The sequence below is a fragment of the Triturus cristatus genome, chromosome 6 (assembly GCF_964204655.1).
Source record: "Triturus cristatus chromosome 6, aTriCri1.1, whole genome shotgun sequence".
Classification (NCBI taxonomy): domain Eukaryota; kingdom Metazoa; phylum Chordata; class Amphibia; order Caudata; family Salamandridae; genus Triturus; species Triturus cristatus.
The window spans coordinates 1,224,392,462-1,224,411,758 of NC_140589.1; the positions used below are offsets into that span (position 1 = coordinate 1,224,392,462).

General features: G+C 46.5%; 1 protein-coding gene across 1 annotated transcript in view; it reads right to left on the reverse strand.

The window, feature by feature from the left end:
* TRAF3IP2 (TRAF3 interacting protein 2) overlaps positions 1–11,864 on the reverse strand; it is a 222,308-nt gene extending 210,444 nt beyond the window's left edge. The window contains exon 1 of the mRNA XM_085612141.1: positions 11,448–11,864. The gene's annotated coding sequence lies outside the window, so the exon portion shown is untranslated. The remainder of the gene's footprint in view (positions 1–11,447) is intronic.
* Between the last annotated feature and the right edge of the window lie 7,433 nt (positions 11,865–19,297).

The following is a 19,297-nucleotide window of genomic DNA, read 5'->3' on the forward strand; positions in this document are numbered from 1 at the left end:
TTCTGCATTGCTCATAAACATGTTGAGAAGTGCACTCATAGGAATGTAGTGTTGTATCTGAGAGATGGTTTGTGTGTGGAGAGGAAGTATGTTCTTGTGTAATGTTAATGAAAGATTATGAATTGTGTGGTGCAAATCATGGGCAGTAGCTAAATCGCTGGCAATTGGTCTTTCAATATGTGCAAAAGGGGATTCATTATAACAAACAAATGATGGACGGAATGCTGACAATGCAGACATTCTCCCCCAGTCAAGAGATCTGGGTTAAATCCATCGTTCTTTTGTCCACTACGCCACCCCAGTTCAGACATGGCCATATGCAAATCAGTCTTGACCCTGTGCCTCATGGGAACAGTCCAGCCCGAACTGCCAAGCCATGTCTTCCCTGGACCGGAATCAAGCATCCTAGGACCGGTTTCTGGCTATCAGCCGTCATCAGCCAGGATAGCTTGACTCCAGTGGCGTAGTGAGCACGGGTCCCACGTCTGGGAATACCCATCCCACTTAGGGCGAAAAGCGTTACAACAAACAAATGATGGACGGAATGCTGACAATGCAGACATTCCCCCCCAGTCAAGAGATCTGGGTTAAATCCATCGTTCTTTTGCCCACTTCGCCACCCCAGTTCAGACATGGCCATATGCAAATCAGTCTTGACCCTGTGCCTCATGGGAACAGTCCAGCCCGAACTGCCAGGCCATGTCTTCCCTGGACCGGAATCAAGCATCCTAGGACCGGTTTCTGGCTATCAGCCGTCATCAGCCAGGATAGCTTGACTCCAGTGGCGTAGTGAGCACGGGTCCCACGTCTGGGAATACCCATCCCACTTAGGGCGAAAAGCGTTACAACAAACAAATGATGGACGGAATGCTGACAATGCAGACATTCTCCCCCAGTCAAGAGATCTGGGTTAAATCCATCGTTCTTTTGCCCACTACGCCACCCCAGTTCAGACATGGCCATATGCAAATCAGTCTTGACCCTGTGCCTCATGGGAACAGTCCAGCCCGAACTGCCAAGCCATGTCTTCCCTGGACCGGAATCAAGCATCCTAGGACCGGTTTCTGGCTATCAGCCGTCATCAGCCAGGATAGCTTGACTCCAGTGGCGTAGTGAGCACGGGTCCCACGTCTGGGAATACCCATCCCACTTAGGGCGAAAAGCGTTACAACAAACAAATGATGGACGGAATGCTGACAATGCAGACATTCTCCCCCAGTCAAGAGATCTGGGTTAAATCCATTGTTCTTTTGCCCACTACACGACCCCAGTTCAGACATGGCCATATGCAAATCAGTCTTGACCCTGTGCCTCATGGGAACAGTCCAGCCCGAACTGCCAAGCCATGTCTTCCCTGGACCGGAATCAAGCATCCTAGGACCGGTTTCTGGCTATCAGCCGTCATCAGCCAGGATAGCTTGACTCCAGTGGCGTAGTGAGCACGGGTCCCACGTCTGGGAATACCCATCCCACTTAGGGCGAAAAGCGTTACAACAAACAAATGATGGACGGAATGCTGACAATGCAGACATTCTCCCCCAGTCAAGAGATCTGGGTTAAATCCATCGTTCTTTTGCCCACTACGCCACCCCAGTTCAGACATGGCCATATGCAAATCAGTCTTGACCCTGTGCCTCATGGGAACAGTCCAGCCCGAACTGCCAAGCCATGTCTTCCCTGGACCGGAATCAAGCATCCTAGGACCGGTTTCTGGCTATCAGCCGTCATCAGCCAGGATAGCTTGACTCCAGTGGCGTAGTGAGCACGGGTCCCACGTCTGGGAATACCCATCCCACTTAGGGCGAAAAGCGTTACAACAAACAAATGATGGACGGAATGCTGACAATGCAGACATTCTCCCCCAGTCAAGAGATCTGGGTTAAATCAATCGTTCTTTTGCCCACTACGCCACCCCAGTTCAGACATGGCCGTATGCAAATCAGTCTTGACCCTGTGCCTCATGGGAACAGTCCAGCCCGAACTGCCAAGCCATGTCTTCCCTGGACCGGAATCAAGCATCCTAGGACCGGTTTCTGGCTATCAGCCGTCATCAGCCAGGATAGCTTGACTCCAGTGGCGTAGTGAGCACGGGTCCCACGTCTGGGAATACCCATCACACTTAGGGCGAAAAGCGTTACAACAAACAAATGATGGATTAAAACCATGATCTCTTGACTTGGTAAGAGTATTCTGCATCATTCAGAAACTCTGTCCATCACCACCCCCTTTTTCCCAAATCGATTTTATCCACATTCAGTGTGGGAGGGTATGCTCAGACGTTAGTCCCTTGCTCATTGCACCATCAGGATTCAGGCAAGCCGGGCCGACGAAGGCTGTGATGCCAGAAACCGGTCCCCGGAAGCTTGTTTCCTTCCCAGTATAAGAATTGGCTTGGTAGTTTGGTTTGCCCTGTTCCCATCATGCACTGGGACATGTACAGACTAATTTGCATGTAGCCAGGTTCTGAGCTGGGATGGTGCATTGAGCTAAAAAACGGTGATGGATTAAAACCATGATCTCTTGACTTGGTAAACTTGGTAAGAGTATTCTGCATCATTCAGAAACTCTGTCCATCACCACCCCCTTTTTCCCAAATCGATTTTATCCACACTCAGTGTGGGAGGGTATGCTCAGACGTGAGTCCCTTGCTCATTGCACCATCCGGATTCAGGCAAGCCGGGCCGACGAAGGCTGTGATGCCAGAAACCGGTCCCCGGAAGCTTGTTTCCTTCCCAGTATAAGAATTGGCTTGGTAGTTTGGTTTGCCCTGTTCCCATCATGCACTGGGACAGGTACAGACTAATTTGCATGTAGCCAGGTTCTGAGCTGGGATGGTGCAGTGAGCTAAAAAACGGTGATGGATTAAAACCATGATCTCTTGACTTGGTAAGAGTATTCTGCATCATTCAGAAACTCTGTCCATCACCACCCCCTTTTTTCCAAATCGATTTTATCCACACTCAGTGTGGGAGGGTATGCTCAGACGTGAGTCCCTTGCTCATTGCACCATCAGGATTCAGGCAAGCCGGGCCGACTAAGGCTGTGATGCCAGAAACCGGTCCCCGGAAGCTTGTTTCTTTCCCAGTATAAGAATTGGCTTGGTAGTTTGGTTTGCCCTGTTCCCATCATGCACTGGGACAGGTACAGACTAATTTGCATGTAGCCAGGTTCTGAGCTGGGATGGTGCAGTGAGCTAAAAAACGGTGATGGATTAAAACCATGATCTCTTGACTTGGTAAGAGTATTCTGCATCATTCAGAAACTCTGTCCATCACCACCCCCTTTTTCCCAAATCAAAAGGGGATTCATGCAATGGTTATCTTCTGCACAGTTCAGATAATGCTTTTGTAGAGAGAGTAACAAGGCCTTCGAGAGATCGTACATCTCCCTTATATCTTGATGACTATGTCAGATAAATGTGTCCTGTGATCTGTTTACATTTTGTTATTTCTTAATTTTGTTTGATTTTATTCTTTTTTGTTTTATGAAGGGAAGGGGATGTGTTGTATTGTTTATGCCCTATGTTACTAGAATCTTTATGTTGGTTCCAATGTGTGTGTTCCAGGCAGTGTCAGTTGGTGACTGGCCATCTTGGGATAATCACTCTAAGTTTGTGTCTGCGATAAACCTGCTTATTGCTTCAACATCTCTCAAGTTGTGGAATCCTTCACTGCAATTCCTCAAGTTATGAACTCCACAACAATTTCTTTGATATTACCACAAACATTGCCCCTAGCAAGCCAAAATGCATGCAGTCGCTCCTGCCTTAAAATCTACAGATACAGAGTACCTTTACAAGTTCAAACAAGTCTAATTGGCAAATGTGGATTTGATAAGGGGGGCTACTTTCATTTTGATGCCTGCATCTATAGTCTATCCCTGTACGATCCTGCCTATAAGTAAATATATTATTGTATATCACTTTAGTATAATCAAATGGTCTTGGATAATGTCAGACCAAATACTAATAAAAAGAGAGACTGCCCAGCAGACTCAGGAGTGATCTTTTTTAAGAGCAATAAATTGAATATATTCAGTGGAAAATATGTGCAAGGGCGCGTTTTGCTTGTGGGTGGCATTTTTCATTAACTGCAGTGTCCTGCTGGAAACATCATGTAGCAGCCCTCCCCAAGGGCAGTGCTAACATCGACCCCACATTCAACCAACAAAGGTGTCACCAGTCAGGTGACCCTGTTAATAAAAGGGGCCGGTGGGCTGGTAAGCGCCACAGAGATGCATTCAACTTGGCGCGAAAATAGTCCGTCGATGGTGGTCTTGGGGTGTCTGATATCTATGTGTACTACCTGGCGGCACATTTGGTGCCCATCAATGATTCGTTTACCGGAGGTTGGGATGATCCTGCCTACTGCTTGGAACTTCACTTAGTGGGCTTTGAGGGTCTCCTTAGCCTACTTTATGGAGGCTGACTGCCCCCAAATATGTCATCATGTACTCGAGTGGCAATACACTGCTTGTGAGCGGCTTTGAACCTTTTTCGGTGGGACCGCCGTCTGACAGGATTTACCCCCCCAAACCCCCATGGCAGGCCATGTGGCTTCAACAGCTTTTCAACCTTGAGGACTTTACCCCATAGGATGGAATAGGAGTTACATATCTAGGAGATATTTACAAAGGGAATACTTTGATGTCCTTTCAGGAATAGAAATGTCTGTAATCTCTGGCCACAACACAGTTTTTCCCCTTTCTTCAGCTACGGCATGCTCTGCGGTGACACCATTCCCCAGATACCCAGCTCTCTGAATATAGCCCCCTTGAGGCCAAGTTTTTAATAGGATGCCTGGGGAAGGGAGTCATATCTAAGGTTTAGCGCTCCTTAATTATCCATGCCTCTGATGGCTTTGATTCCCTTCGGCAGAGCTGGGTGGGTGAGCTAGATGACGATGACTGTAGAGGCGCATGCCTGGTCCCTAGGGAATCATCAATATACTCACTCCTATGAATGGTTCAGGTAAATTACCTGCACGCAACCTGTTCCCCATTACATGCAGCGGATTTTCTCTACTGCCCAGGTGGCATGCACACACTGCACACTCCCTGCTGCCAAATTTTTCCATGTGGAATGGGTCTGCCCAGCACCACGATCCTTTTGGGATGGGGTGGGCAAGGAGGTTTCGACTGTTCTGGGATGCCCGATTGATTTGGGCACCCAAACTGCTTTTCTGGGGCTTGTGGAGGAACTGGGGGTCTATGCTCTGAAAGGATCTTTATAGGGGTGGCATGCCTGGTAGCCAAAAGGAACGCTGCCCACCTGTGGAGGCAACCTACACACCCCTCGATCCCGCTGTGGTGAAAATGAGTTGATTGGTGCGCGCAGAAAAAGCATGGATATCCTCCTTAAGATGATAAACTGTGGGGGAAGTGGCAGGCTTATTATGGATCATCATCATGAAGGGACTGGCCGCTGCCGAGATCGTAATATGTATTGTTGTAACTCTGAATGCTCAGCTCTTACTAATTGTAATGTTGGATGGTACCTGCTGCACAAACGAAATAAAATTGGTTATAAAATAAAAATAAATGGGGCCAGGGCACACATGCTTGTGGCCAGATATGCACCCACCCCACTAGTATCCATGTCATTACTTTAGGGCCCACTACTTTAGACTGGCGATAAGTGGGTCTGATCCCACCGGAACAAGAGCACAGAACTTTCCTGTGGGGGAGGTCTAGATGTATTACGAAGCACCATGACCCCGCTTCTAGAAGGGCAGCGACCAAAGTACTGAGGTCATGGCATCACGGCAAGGCAAGGGGAAAGCCTACCCACTGGCGAGGATGGTCGTGTCCGCATTAGCACCTCTCCAGCCACCAACCTTACAGTAGGCAGTTCACCGTGGCGACCGGTCCCGAACAGTCAGTAGTGGCCTGCTGCAGCCCTTCTTTCTTTCAAAGAGGCTACGCACCATGTCTGCCATGAGACAGTACACCAAAAAAAGTTCACAAATCCTGTGTTCCACAACCGCAACTCCACAGCAGTGAGGCAGTGGCAGACCATGAGCAGCATACGTGCAGCCGCCAGCCTTGAGGTGAGCCCCACAGATAGAAAAGAGGAAAAGCTAGGATGGGCATGGAGAGTGCGGAGAGCCACTTGGTGGGCACCTGTCCCCGCCACGGGGAGGAAAGGAGACTGTTTGCCTCCTGTGGCAACATTGAAGCACTGGCATTAACTCACTGGTAGGAGAGAAGACGCACGTCATGCGCAAAAATCGCCACCCTGAGGACACAGCCCAGCAAAGAGCTGTGCCTACCCACCTCATATCATCAAAGTATCTGCTGTAGCAGGAATAGCTACCTGCCTCCAATGTTGTCACTGAAATTGAGGCAGACCGTCACAGAAGTAGGAGGGTTGACAAGCTGTAACAGGAGTTGAGGACACCGTGCGTCCTCTAGAGGCCATCTGCCACCAGTCGAGGATAAGAAAAAGAATGGTTACCTCCCATGGCAACCCGGCAGCAGGTTGGTTCTTTAAAGTGCTGCGCTTCACCTGCCCGTTTCGCTCCTAAGCATCAGGGAAACAACGGCCCCTCACAACAGCCTCCATGAAGTGAGTAGCTTGATGGCACTGACCCCATGAGTGTGAAGGAAAGGCTGTACCAAGCCTGCTGCACACCGCGCCCCTCCTGGTGGCCACCTGCTCCCCTGTGAAAAGGTGGCTGAGCACACTGCATGCCTCCTGGTGACCGCCTGGCAGTGCCGCTCGGACAGAGAGACACTGTTCCCGTCCTACAGTACAATGAGCAGCACACTGAAGGAACAACACAGTAGAATGAGTGAGCCTGCACACGAGCAGCCAGGACTGGGACTGATCACGCTTGGTGCCACTAGAGGGCTTGTGTGCCTAAGGATGCAATACAGACAACCGCCGGAGAGGACTCCCAGGCTACTGCCATACTGATTAATGGCTGATGTCGTCAAGAAGAGACGGAAGGGCTAGAAATACTACTACAACACACAAGGCAGAACTGGCGACAGCAAAGACTGTACTTACCAGCATACCAGGGCTTCTGGAATAAAAGTACCGGCTGCTGCTACAAGCGCTTTCAACATGACAAACGGCAGGAGGCCTCAGGGGGATAGACTTTGAACAGCGACCATCAGAGGTTACCTAAGCTGCCTGTCTCAGTGGACAATACCACTGCCTGCTCTCAGGTTAAGGGAGCCAGTCTCGGAGACCCAGAACACAACCAGGCACTGCAAACTACAAGCAGACAAACCCCGCTGAGGCAAGCACACCAGTGAGGCAAGTAGGGACACTACAAATGAGGAACAAGGGCCAAGGGAGGATAGCAACAGACTGGTGACTGCCAGCTAAGGCACTGAGGAAAAGCAAAGTGGCAAGGTCTACAAAGCCATCCAGCTAAGACCAGACAGCTGCCCCGGCCACAAAACGATCCAAACTCAATGGCTCATTGTTGGAAGGGGCGATCTCAGGGGGGTTACAGAACACGTTCTTGACCACCCCGTGACCCACCTCTCCCAGAACCAGGCCGAGCACCGGCGAGGAGGCCCTCTTAGGAAGGGGTCTCGTACATTAGGATCGCACTCGCTGAGCTTGCACTACTTGACAAAGGGACACCACACAATAGGTTTCAGTAGACGGAGATCTTTATCTAAGATTCTTTGGATCTTTATGATCCGCAAGGTAGTCTTTGGTCAATACAACAAGCTTGGTAATTCCTTGACAGGGGGGTTGGGGTAGCGGGACAGTTCTAGGTTCAGAGTCAATGCCGAGTATCCTTCGCACAGCTCTCAATCCTCGAGCCGGGGGACACGGTACAGTCTCGGGTTCAGCCGGACCAGTGTATTCTCGAGCCGCGACCACGTCTGCAGGGCTCTGGCGGAAAGGAACTGTCGATCGGGAGGTCTTCGGGGAGCCGCGATTCACTCGGCAGGCTCAGCCGGTCTTAGGATTGGGGGGAGCCGCGAGTCTCTCAGCAAGGCTCCGATGGTCTTAGGGTCGGGGGGAGCTGCGAGTCTCTCAGCAGGCCCCGGTGGTCTTAGTGTCTCAGGAGCCGCGACGACGTCAGCAGGGCTCAGATGGTTTCCAAGGATCAAGTAGCGTCCTTCTTTCCAGGTTCGTCGAGCCGCGACCAGGTCCGCAGGGCTCTCTTAGTTCCAGGTCTTCTCTGCCCCGGTGTCCTCAGCACCCCCTGTTATACGCCTTCTTTCCTTTGAAGTCCGGCGTCCTCACAGAGAGGGGTCTTGGCGTCGGGGGCGGTGTGTCGGGATTTCCTGTAGCTCGGCTCTTTGATCCTTTCAAGTTGGGCCGGGAGGGACTCCAGACACCCAGCATGCGGGGAGCCAGCTCCCTGGGGGCCCGGAGGGCGATCGAAACCCTCTATTGAGAGGAGGTCAGAGGTGTGACAGAGACTACTCCTCCCTGCCTTGCTTGGGGGGGTTCCCTCTCCCTTGGCCGGGCATGGCGCGTTTAGGGTCTAGGTCTCGCTGGTGCCCCGGGCCGGCCGTCGGGACATCGGGACATGGTGACCAGGGGTCTTCGGTGACTACGGGTTGGGGCGGCCGGGCGGCTATACCCAGGGACCAGGGGTGGTATAGGGGTTGGGTTGGGGTGCTAAGGTCCTGGAGGGCCACGCCACGAGGCCGGGCCCCACACCCATAAGATGAGAAGATCGGAGGAGCCGAGCAGCACGAGGGAGAACAGGTATAATAATGTAATCTTCATATGCGGTTTCTTCAGTCTTGTTCTTAACAAGTTGTTTATTGTGATTCCAATGGCTCTTTCGCATAAGTCTGCACAGTATTTTCAACCATGATTGTGTTTCCTCACAATCACGGCTTCATCAGGGCCACAAATATCACGAAAAATAACAGAAAATAATTATCTAATCTAAAATAAATTGTAATAAAATAAAATAAGGCACTGATAACCACCACCAGTGACTTAGATGTGCAACCTGTCTGGCAAGCAAACACGGTGAGCAGTGTCAAAAAGATGTCAGATCAACATTTAGTATTTACATATATTTGGTCAGTTACATTTCTCAATCCCAAATTGATGGAGGAGGCAGCATTTTGGATAAACGAAAAGTAACTTGTTACAAGAAAGTGATGAGACCATACTTTATGGTGCCTTAAGGTGGTACCGTTATGATGCCTACCGAAAAGAAGCACAGTGACAATCTGGCGTATCAGTCAGCCAATAACTACCTGCTCACCATGCCTGCATTCTGATCCTAGGAGCAAGAGCACATCTTGACCAGGACCCATCTACCCCTGTGGTTGCATAAGCGACTATGCAGTGGCTCCTTAGTGGTCTTGCATCGGCCCAGATGTGGCGCATATGTAGCCACAGCACAGATCACATCCAGAGCCATGGCAACCCAAGTCCGTTTTTATATAGCGCAGCTACTTACCCTTACGGGTCTCAAGGCGCTGGGGGCCGTCGTGGAAATTAAGTGAGCTATTGCCCAGAGTCACACGGTGCTGAGCTGAGCTGCCGCCGAAGCCGGGAATCGAACCGTGAACCCTCTGCTCCGAAGTCAGCTGTCCTGGCCGCTGCACCACACCTCTCCAACCAAGGGGCCTCCGCAAGCGCGAAAGATGGACTTCACACTGCCACACCGATGGATAGCAGGAGCTAGTGGGCCTTAAGGAGGAGCCTTCTACAGATGGCAGCAGGCCAGGAATATCTTCAAGGAGTCAAGCAACACCACCAATGCAGGCTTTGCGATGGGCTCAAAAAAAGCTCCAGGCGCACCCTGTTTTTGAACTGTTGACACCAACCACAAGTCATCTGGAGCATCAGCAGAGTGGACCAACACCACACAGGTTTTTGACATCCTTGAACCAGTGTTTGTGTCCTGTCTCACACAAGTTAAAGTATGAAAGCGAGCAGAGATGCACGGTCGCAGCTAGCTTCATCTGTCCATCATGCATCCACTGTTGCTCTGCTGATTGACTCTAGAGACTGATGGAGTACGTGGTTATCCAGTTTATGGTTGTTTTGTTTCCAAAGGTTGGACTTGTTGGACTTTTTGGGATTTTAGGAGAAATGTAATATCCTGCTACACACGTCATGCAGCAGCTTCTCACCAACCTCACACCCATCCAAATAGGGTGACCAACCATCCATAAATTTCACGGACTGTAGAGGTTTTTTCCACGGACGCCTTTTGTCCGTTAATTCAGACATTGGCATGAGCTTCCCCCTGCAAGTAGCCTGTAACTCTCACTGCAGGGGCCAGCTCACGCTCCTGCTGTGATCTGTGGCCTGCAGCAGCCCTCCCCGACCTGGCGCAGACTGCTATCAGTGGGTGTTAGGGGGCATGTAAGATCTGAGAAGCCTACAGCTTTGATCTTTTTCTTCACTTTTTTTTTTTTGAATATGCAAACGCAGGTGTTCAAGTTTCACTCACATACACAACAGATGCAGTGAGTGCAAGGTACTCTCAACCTAATGTAAACTTATTTTGACTTGTGCTTGTGTTGGTTGTCTATGTACTTATGCACTATTGCGAGACTTCCTCTGGTGTGTATGCAAAACGTACCTTTTGTCCCGAATTTTTGTCCTGAATTCTGACCTTATGTCCTGAATTTTTGTCCTGAATTTTGACCCTTTGTCCTGAATTTTTGCACTCACTGTCCTGAATTTGCACCCATGCCAGTTGGTCACCCTACATCCAACAGGCGCCACCAGTCAGGTGACCCTGAAGATAAAAGGGTCCTGGGCACACGTGGTCGTCGTGGCCAATTAAACACTCACCTCACTACTGTCTGTGTCATTACTTTAATTGGCATGTGGGCCCAGGGCCAGCTACTTTCCATTCACCTAACCTTTTACAATTCACCATGTTTTTTTCGATAGTACAATCTCCAGAAATGCTCCAAATGTATCCAACAGAAACCATGTACAACTAGTCAAATTTCTACCAGAAAAATGTGGTTTATATCACTTCCTGTCCCTCCTCGATGCTTCTGTGCTGAAGAAAAATGCTGCTCGCTAAGCACAAGTCACTGTTTGAAATCAGTATACACAGAGCGCGGTACACTGTCCAGCTCTCCGTTCTCCTACTCTGGCGAACCACCGCGGAGACTGGAGAGCAAGTCATGTTGCGCAACTAGTACATGCTTCCGGAGCACTCCAGTCAACATTCAGAATAATTTCTTAGACAGATAGGACGACAGACACACATTTCAACTACCCCCTGCCGTGCTCCAAGCAGAAATAATGGTGATCTAGTTAGAGGCAAGCAGAGAAAGGTAAGAAGAAGCACGACCAACTCCAGACTTCCATCGCAGCAACGCCTACAAAAACGGCCGGGATATGACAGGTAGATAAATAAACGTCGTTGAAACGCAGCTATAAATTACTGTGCGCTGGTCAATAAAAAAAACGCGACAACGAATAACGAACTACAACGCCATGACAGGTGAAAGTAAGAGTCCTTATCACTCAGGTGACTTACCTCTAGAAGCAAGGTACTGAAGCCGTCAGAAGCACGGATTTGGAAACCCCCAAGGCAGATAAGGGCGCCCGTCTCTCGACGCGTACCTCGTTCGCTTCCGCGCGCCTTTGTCCAACTACGTCAAGGTGTACAGGAAGTGACCCGGTTCTGCAAGTGCGACAACAGCGCAACTGTAACTACGAAGCAACTGTATGCAGGCGGACGGCTGTCAATGCCCCTCCCTGCTCTCGCCCCGGGCAAGAGGGAGTGAACCAGGAAGAGACAGGTCTCCTCGGCGGCCTGGAAGCATCCACTCTTTCGTGGCAGGAAGTGGCGCACGATGAATTCTGGTAAAAGTGTTCTCATACAGCACACTTATACAAGGCATGGAAATCCCCGACTTCTGAAGCGAGCGCCCTGGAGTGTACACGATTCAAATTACGTCACTCCTAATTTTTTTACAGACACCAAGGCAATTGATGGGAAGGCAAGCCCTCTGAATATCATGTTCGTTGTTGACTTACTAGTGTAAACAAACCTTTTCTCATGACCCTGAATGGACCTTGAGTTAGCGAAAATGACAGGCTATTATGTATAGAGTTCTTCAGTTTCCTGTGAGTAACTGATCAAGCCTAGATTTTTTCTCTGCATTGACCTGGTTCTAGGCTGGGGGGCAGGTGGGAAAGAAGGCTCTCCCAAGATAGCCCTGTGCTGCACCCAAGGCCCATTCACAAGCACTAAACATCTTTTGTTATTTTTCTTAAGAAATCAATTTTACGGGCCTTGCTTTCAAAGCCTAACTGTGCCTTGGGCTGCCTTAAGTGCCTGGGGACATGGTGAGATCACTGGGGATGGTTGTTACTGTTCATGTCTAAACAGGTGAGACGCCCCCAAGAGGATGCAAGCACTCATTAAATGATAATTAAGAGAAAACTGCTTGTTCAAGGAGGCTCAGCAGCCATAATCCTCCTAGATCTCACTTCAGTGTTCGATACAGTGGACCACAACATCCTTGCTGAAAGTCTGCTGAAAGCGGAAATATCAGGACTAGCCTTTTCTTGGCTAAAGTCCTTTAGTGAAAGCAGGTCTTTACAGGCCTTAGACGGAGCTTATACGTCAGAGATCTTTTCTATAAAAATGCGGAGTGCCTCGGGGGTCGTATTTGAGGCCTACTCTATTCAATGTTTATATGAGGCCACTTGCAGAGATCGTTCATCCATTTGGGATATCGATAGTGTCCTACGCAGACGACAGTAAACTAGTCTTCTCTTTCACCCAAAGGCAGAATTCCCACCCACTTTGCGCTAGGCTCTTGCCTAGAGAAAGTTGCCGGTTGGATGAACAGCTCCTGCCTTAAATTATATGGAGAAAAAACGCAGCTCATGTTGCTAGGCAACAACTTGTTACCCTCAATTAATTTGAATTGGCCAAGTTGTCTAGGCCCCCCTCCCTCCCCCAAAAATGGTATAAAGCGCCTTGGTATGTGGTTGGACAAATCCCTGAGCTTTAACACCCAAGCAGTAAAGCTATCAGCGATCTGTTTGGCCTCCTAAGGATGCTTCAAAAAATTCTTCCCCTCTTTCCTCCCATCACAAAGAGACTGGTGGTTCAGGCTATTTTTATTTCTCACTTGGACTACAGCAACTCTTTATACTTGGGTGCCCTGAAGACCACAATAAAAAAACTGCAGGTGATCCAGAACTCCTCTGCCCGGCTGCTGTGCAAGCTACCTAGATATCAATCCGCCTGACAAGGCTTTTGCTTCCAGTGGCGGAGAGGATCAAGTTCAAATTCTTTTGTATTGCCCATAGGGCACTCCTCGACAGAGGGACCATGATCTCCCTTACTTTAGTAGCTCCCTACCTCCCGGAGAGAATTTTGTGCTCCTCCATGGCCCATCTAGCCATAGTTCTGTTACGATGCAAGTCCCGAGGGCAACACGTACCTTGATGAAAGCTGCCACCTCTGTAAGTTCATGGGAATCCCGAATGAGAGCTGAAAGAAATGCATAGGGGTGTTCTCAGCACTCGTGGGTTGGTGGTTAGCGCATGAGGAGTACTGATCGGTAACTCCTGCGTGCCTTGAACTACACTTCCCATGAGGCTAATGGGTTGTGTATGCAGCTCGTTGAGGAAACGCGGTCATGTTTCTGTGAACAGAATGTAATAAAAGAAATTGAAAAGAAGAGAACAGTGCAAAATATTCTTGGATTCCCATCACGTTTGACACCACTGAGCATTTCCCGAACCTTTGGTTTTTGTTTCAAAGCTTTACTTGGGCGTAAATTGAATGATGTGTACAGAGAAGTACACAGGAGTTTTGGATACAGAATCTGCTTAATGCTCCTCCTTGGCGACTGATTGATACTGCTTCCTCAGCATTAAAGGGGTTACTGGATATAGCGGTTCTATTGGAGTTAATGCCTCTCCACGTAAAATCACTTTAAAAAACCTCCCAAATTGGTCAAGACATTACCCGATTATTTTGAACTTCTCTAACCTCCATGGTCATAAAATAAATATTGATCAGGGCACATAAAATTCTTAAGAAACGTTTTATTGCAACCTGGGATATTGTGTGGAAATCGCAGAAATTGCCGTTTGCATAAGCTGAAGCCATTTTGGTTGTGGCATCCATTTTTGTTAGCCATGTGATTCTCCCACCTTCACTCTTGCTTGCCTTTCTATTCTGCTTGAGTCATCAACTGTAGTTGACTCCTTCAGTACTGAGCCAGAGCACTGTGTAAGCTCAGAAAGGCCTGTAGCTGCTAGAATGCACCTGTCTTAGAGTGTAACTGTCAGGCTATTTCGATTGATGTAAGCAGTTCTGTCTCCCCTCTCACTTTGCTGACTAAGTGATATTTGCTTGCCCATGTTAGTCAATAGCTATTCCTGTGTATGCCTGTACCTCCTATTTGAGTCTCCATGCTTATTCAGCTGTAAACTGGGTATATAAGCACCATGATTTCTGTATTCTATAGACTACCTCCTACAGTGCCCAAGGGTGCTGTATTGATGTAGTCCACTCATGAGAGGTTAATAAACTTGTTAGTTGATATTCCAGCTTCCGTGCCAATCTCTACTTTGTTGGTTTAAAGAACCAGTGGACAGATAAGGGTGAACCCCTGCACCTGTGGGTTCCTAAAAAGGCTAATTTCCACAAAATTGGCACCCGACTCGTGGGGCTCATCAGAGACGTGGCCATCCGAAGGAGTGGTCTTGACGGAGGACAGGAATCTACTAACGAGGTACCCTGCACGAGGGGACCCTTTGTCTTTGCAGACCGACGTGTTTTTCCAGTTTTCCCGATCTGACCCTCCAGGTGTTGGCCGGTCCCGACTGAGATCTCCTTTGGCGTAAGTGACCATTAGGTCGACCCAGAGCTTGGCAGGTGGAGGTTGGAAACTTTGGTTTGGTAAGGTCGCTGAAGCGACACTCTTGTTTTGGATTTGCTTGGCCAAGATTCTGGCTTTGTTAGTTTGTTTATTGCAATAAACAAAGGCAGGTAATGAGGAGATGTTGTGTGTCTAATTTTAATATATTTGGGATAAGTACCACTTTAGTTATAATATTATATTTACTATAATATTTTTGGCATGCCTGCTCCTAGCACACTTCGTAGAATATGTTGCTGCCTTGGAGGTACAGATATGGATCTAGAAAGTAGTCAGCCGGCTCCCCTAGAGGGGACACCTAATAGGTTTATGTATATTAAATATGGTATTTCTTCCATAATGTATAGTACACTGTGGAACAAATATACGAAAAAAGGATCCTCATCTACTGTAATAGGCATGCCTTCTGGAATAAGTATGATTTGGTAAAGACACAGAGTGTTTGTGAACACTACGCCAGACCAACTGGTAATTTGGCGTATTTTGGAAAAGGTCTGGGGCTAGAGCCTGTGTTCTTGAACATGGAACAGTCTTTGGGCTGTTTACTTGTCTTGGTGCAGTCTCTGGACTGCTTTTGAGAGCTCTTTTGTTTGTAAATATGATTTACAATTGGTTTCGTTTGAGTACAGTCTGTGGGCTGCCTCTTGTTTTTGTCCTGGTGTCGATTTGTGGTTTGATTGTGTGTTTGAGTGTCTATGAGGTTTGTGGACTTTGTTTGAGTGATTAGTGACTGTGCTCTTTGTGTAAGGATGGCTTGCTTCAGCAAGTTGTGTTGTGTGTTATGAGTGTGTGGCCCCTTCTTGAAAATGTTTGGAATGAGCTCAATTTGGTTTGTTGTCGTCATTGTGTTCTGCAGATGCCTTTGGAAGAATTACACTTTAAATTTCAAAGAATGAATTATATAAAATATGTTAAGTAGCTGCACGCTACTATGGAAAGTAAAGCAGTAACAAAGTATAGATGTGTGAACATTCAATTATTATATTGCCACAATGGTAAAAAAAAAAATAGAATTAAAACTCGTGGCAGAATTGCCTAGCATTCCATATAAAAAGAGAATAAACTTTGCGTACATTGTCCTGTGTTTCATAGAAGATATTTTGTGTTTGTTTCTGTACATAATTGATGTATTAAGGATTGTTTATGTTTTATGTACCACTTGTAAATGTTATCTCACAACAAATAAAGCTCTCTGAGAACTTTGGGTATAGCTAGAGCTATATAATGTTAAAACTAACTTTATCTAGAAAAAGGCAATCAGTAGGAAAAAGTAGGCCTCACATAGAAAAACGAATTTGTGTGTTTTACATAACAAAATTAAAAATAGATGCCCAACATTTTGTTAGTACTGCCTATCAGCTGTGCAAAATGTTACAGCACTATCCTTAGATACATCATATTAAATATTAAAAGGCATTCACATCATTTGAGTAATTGGTTGCTGCTAAAATAAAAGCATCCTCCTTTTACCACATTGCAAATGATAGATTTTGACTGGCTTGGAATGCCTGGTTTTTAATAGAATGAACTGAGCCTCATTCCCAGCACTAGAAAGCGAGCTTTTAACAGCTGCTTAAGCTGTCTGTCTGAAGAAAGCTGTCTGTCAGAGCAGAGGGAGGTAAAGAGTGGTTTATCAACTTTTTTGGGTTTCTGTGAGGACATTAGAATACAGTACATTGCTGTCATATTGGAAACAGATAGCATCATAAGGGGCCCTGTGCCATTAATTGTCAGACAGAATGTATCTGTCCTAGAACATGATGCCTTCTCTCCTGAAAAAAATGTAGAAGCTAACACCTGCCGGTCATAAAACACAGCTAAATAAATAAGACAGGCCTTACCCAGGCACAAGTTACAAATAAACACTGTGGCAACTAGGTTTTAAGTTAGTACAAAATGGCATAAAAGCACGTGCATTAAAGACTACTAATTTTGAAAGTTAGAAATATAGCTTCATTATTTTGGATAAAAGAGAAAGGATAAAAATAAGGACTTTCTTTCCTGTTGCTTTCCTAAGAAGCACTTCTGTGGATCTAATGGTAAATAATTACTACTTTCTAATGAGTGAAACAAACTTTCTATGTTTCAGTAAAGTTTCTGTGCTTAGTTTCAAAAGAAGTTTTGTAAGTGTCATAATTAAATGCATTTAAAGACAAAAGGAAAGGAATAAGGCTTGCTTTTCATATGTAGAAACAACAAAAGGGTTAGTGATCCTTATTCAAAAATGACTACATGAAAAAAAATTATTCAAAGTAATCGCACTAAAATCATTTTTGCATTATTATGATCTTTATAATGTCTAAAACACTACTGTAAAAATTCAATAATATTTAGTAATGTAGAAAATCACCCTGTGCAAAGTGTGCATTAAGATTTCAATGTCTAAATGGTTAAATATATTGTGCATCAAAATTAAAAAGGTGAATATTAGTTTCTCTAACAATGACAATATTATTGTATCTTAGTGACAAACTTAAAATATGATTTCTAGTATGGCCTAATGGCTGCAGTCTCAAATACAATTAAAAGTTATACAAAAGGAGTAGCTCTAGAGAGATGTGAATTACATTGCACGCCTTAATGCACAATAGTTCTGGGCACATTATGGCCAGTTTTTTAGGTGCTGGAAAGCACAGTGCAAAAGAATAAAAATAAAAAAAAAGAGCAAACGTTACATCCTACCTTTAAAATATCAGCGCACAGGCACAGAGCAGGGATGCCCCTCAGTCATGCTTCTCGAAGAGTTACTTTGAATTGTCATGGCCGCATGGAGATAACTCTGCTCAGACAAGGGACAACAGGTTTAAGGGTCAGAGGTCAAGTTCTGTATTTAGCAAACTAACACGGCTGAAAGCAAAATGCCCACACAGGAGGGTTTCGAAGGAGGGGGCCAGAGCGTAGAGAGAGAAGTAGGGGCAGCAGTGTCTGTGGGCCATGTGCAGATTCTGACACAGAGAGTAGCTCTGCCATGCATATAGAATAATGGTTTTATTTTAAGGTTTCTGTGCCAGGGCCAGATGAGGAAGCAATGAAATAAAGTTTGCAATAATGCGCCATCATGCTAAACAGCACAATAAGCTAAAGGAATTGGTAGTTGGTTATTGGATTAATGTTTTCTAGTTAGCTCAATGTGCTTTTATAGCAAAATTTACAAAGTGGTACAGTCCAATAGTATTGGACATGGCCTCCTTGGTGTGGTTTCCTCTAGTTATTTACCTCCTACAAGTGTGTCCGTGCCCAGCTGCAAAAAGGGGTAAGTATTGTTGATAGGTCACCTGCTTAGGTTACCTACTATCGAAGGGGGGTAGGAGACTAGCTCCAGGGCAATTTAAGGGTAAGCAAAATTAAGTAACACATTGTGTTTTTTTTTTGTTTTTTATGCTTGGTATATGTATTATTGTGTCTTTTTTTCATGGTTTATGTGCCTAATATGTGTATTATTGTAAGCTATTCTGTGTGGAAAGTACGCAGGGCAGCTTGCTGTTGTGCTCTCTCCCTCTCTCGCCTGTCTAAGCTGTCAAGGAGCGGCCATGAGACAATCGGTTGGGCTCGCTTTAGTCATTCATTTCACAGGATGCTGTGAATATGCTCTTGAATAAATAGAGACAAAGCACCTCACCAGTACACGTCTAATTGGCTATTAAGTAATACTGTTTGAACAAATTGTTAGAATCAACAAAATGAATAAATAAATACGCCATGTTACTGCCCCTCCTGTCTGTAAATGATGTTCCCTTATTTGACCTGTAAGGGGAACTATATGTTGGTGGTTTTTGTTCCAAATTCCCAGGTGTCAACACCATTATTGTTTATGTTATTGCAGCACTACATAAGTCGCAGAGGCATCACAAGTCCCTCATTAGTTAGTCTATGTAATTAAGCTGACAGCCCTTGCTAGAGCTGGTGAATAGGTTTCTCCCCTGAATATGATGTTACATGGCCCGGATCGTGAAAAGTATGATGCATATGGATCACAATGCTAGGAGAGATGCCCATATGCCCTTAGCACACATTTTTAAGAACAAAATGTTCTTTGCTTGTTTTCTTGTCTGCCACAAACAAGTTCTGCTGGAAAATTCATGTACCTATTAGGTTATGTTTAATTTACCAGTTATTCATGTAATATGGATCTCTGTTACATTCACAGTTTTAGAGTTCTCCGCTACACCTATAATATGAGAGGATGGTCATAAGAGCAAAACATGGTTGTTCTTATGCAAGGAAAATAATTTTAGAGGTATCTGCAGTTTTAGGGGAAGGGATATTGATTATTTGTATGGTTTGTCTAAAGATTTCTGTTCACTAACAGATATCTGCTGCCCTACAACCATTGCCAGAGGGGCCCGAACATCAGATCCAGCCTGGGGATTCATCGCAAGTCCAGCTTGGAGCCGAGGTGAAGGAAACCAGCACAGGTGTAGCTGGCAACTAGGACCACAGTGAAGGTAGAAGGCCAGAAGCACTGGGTCCATGAAAG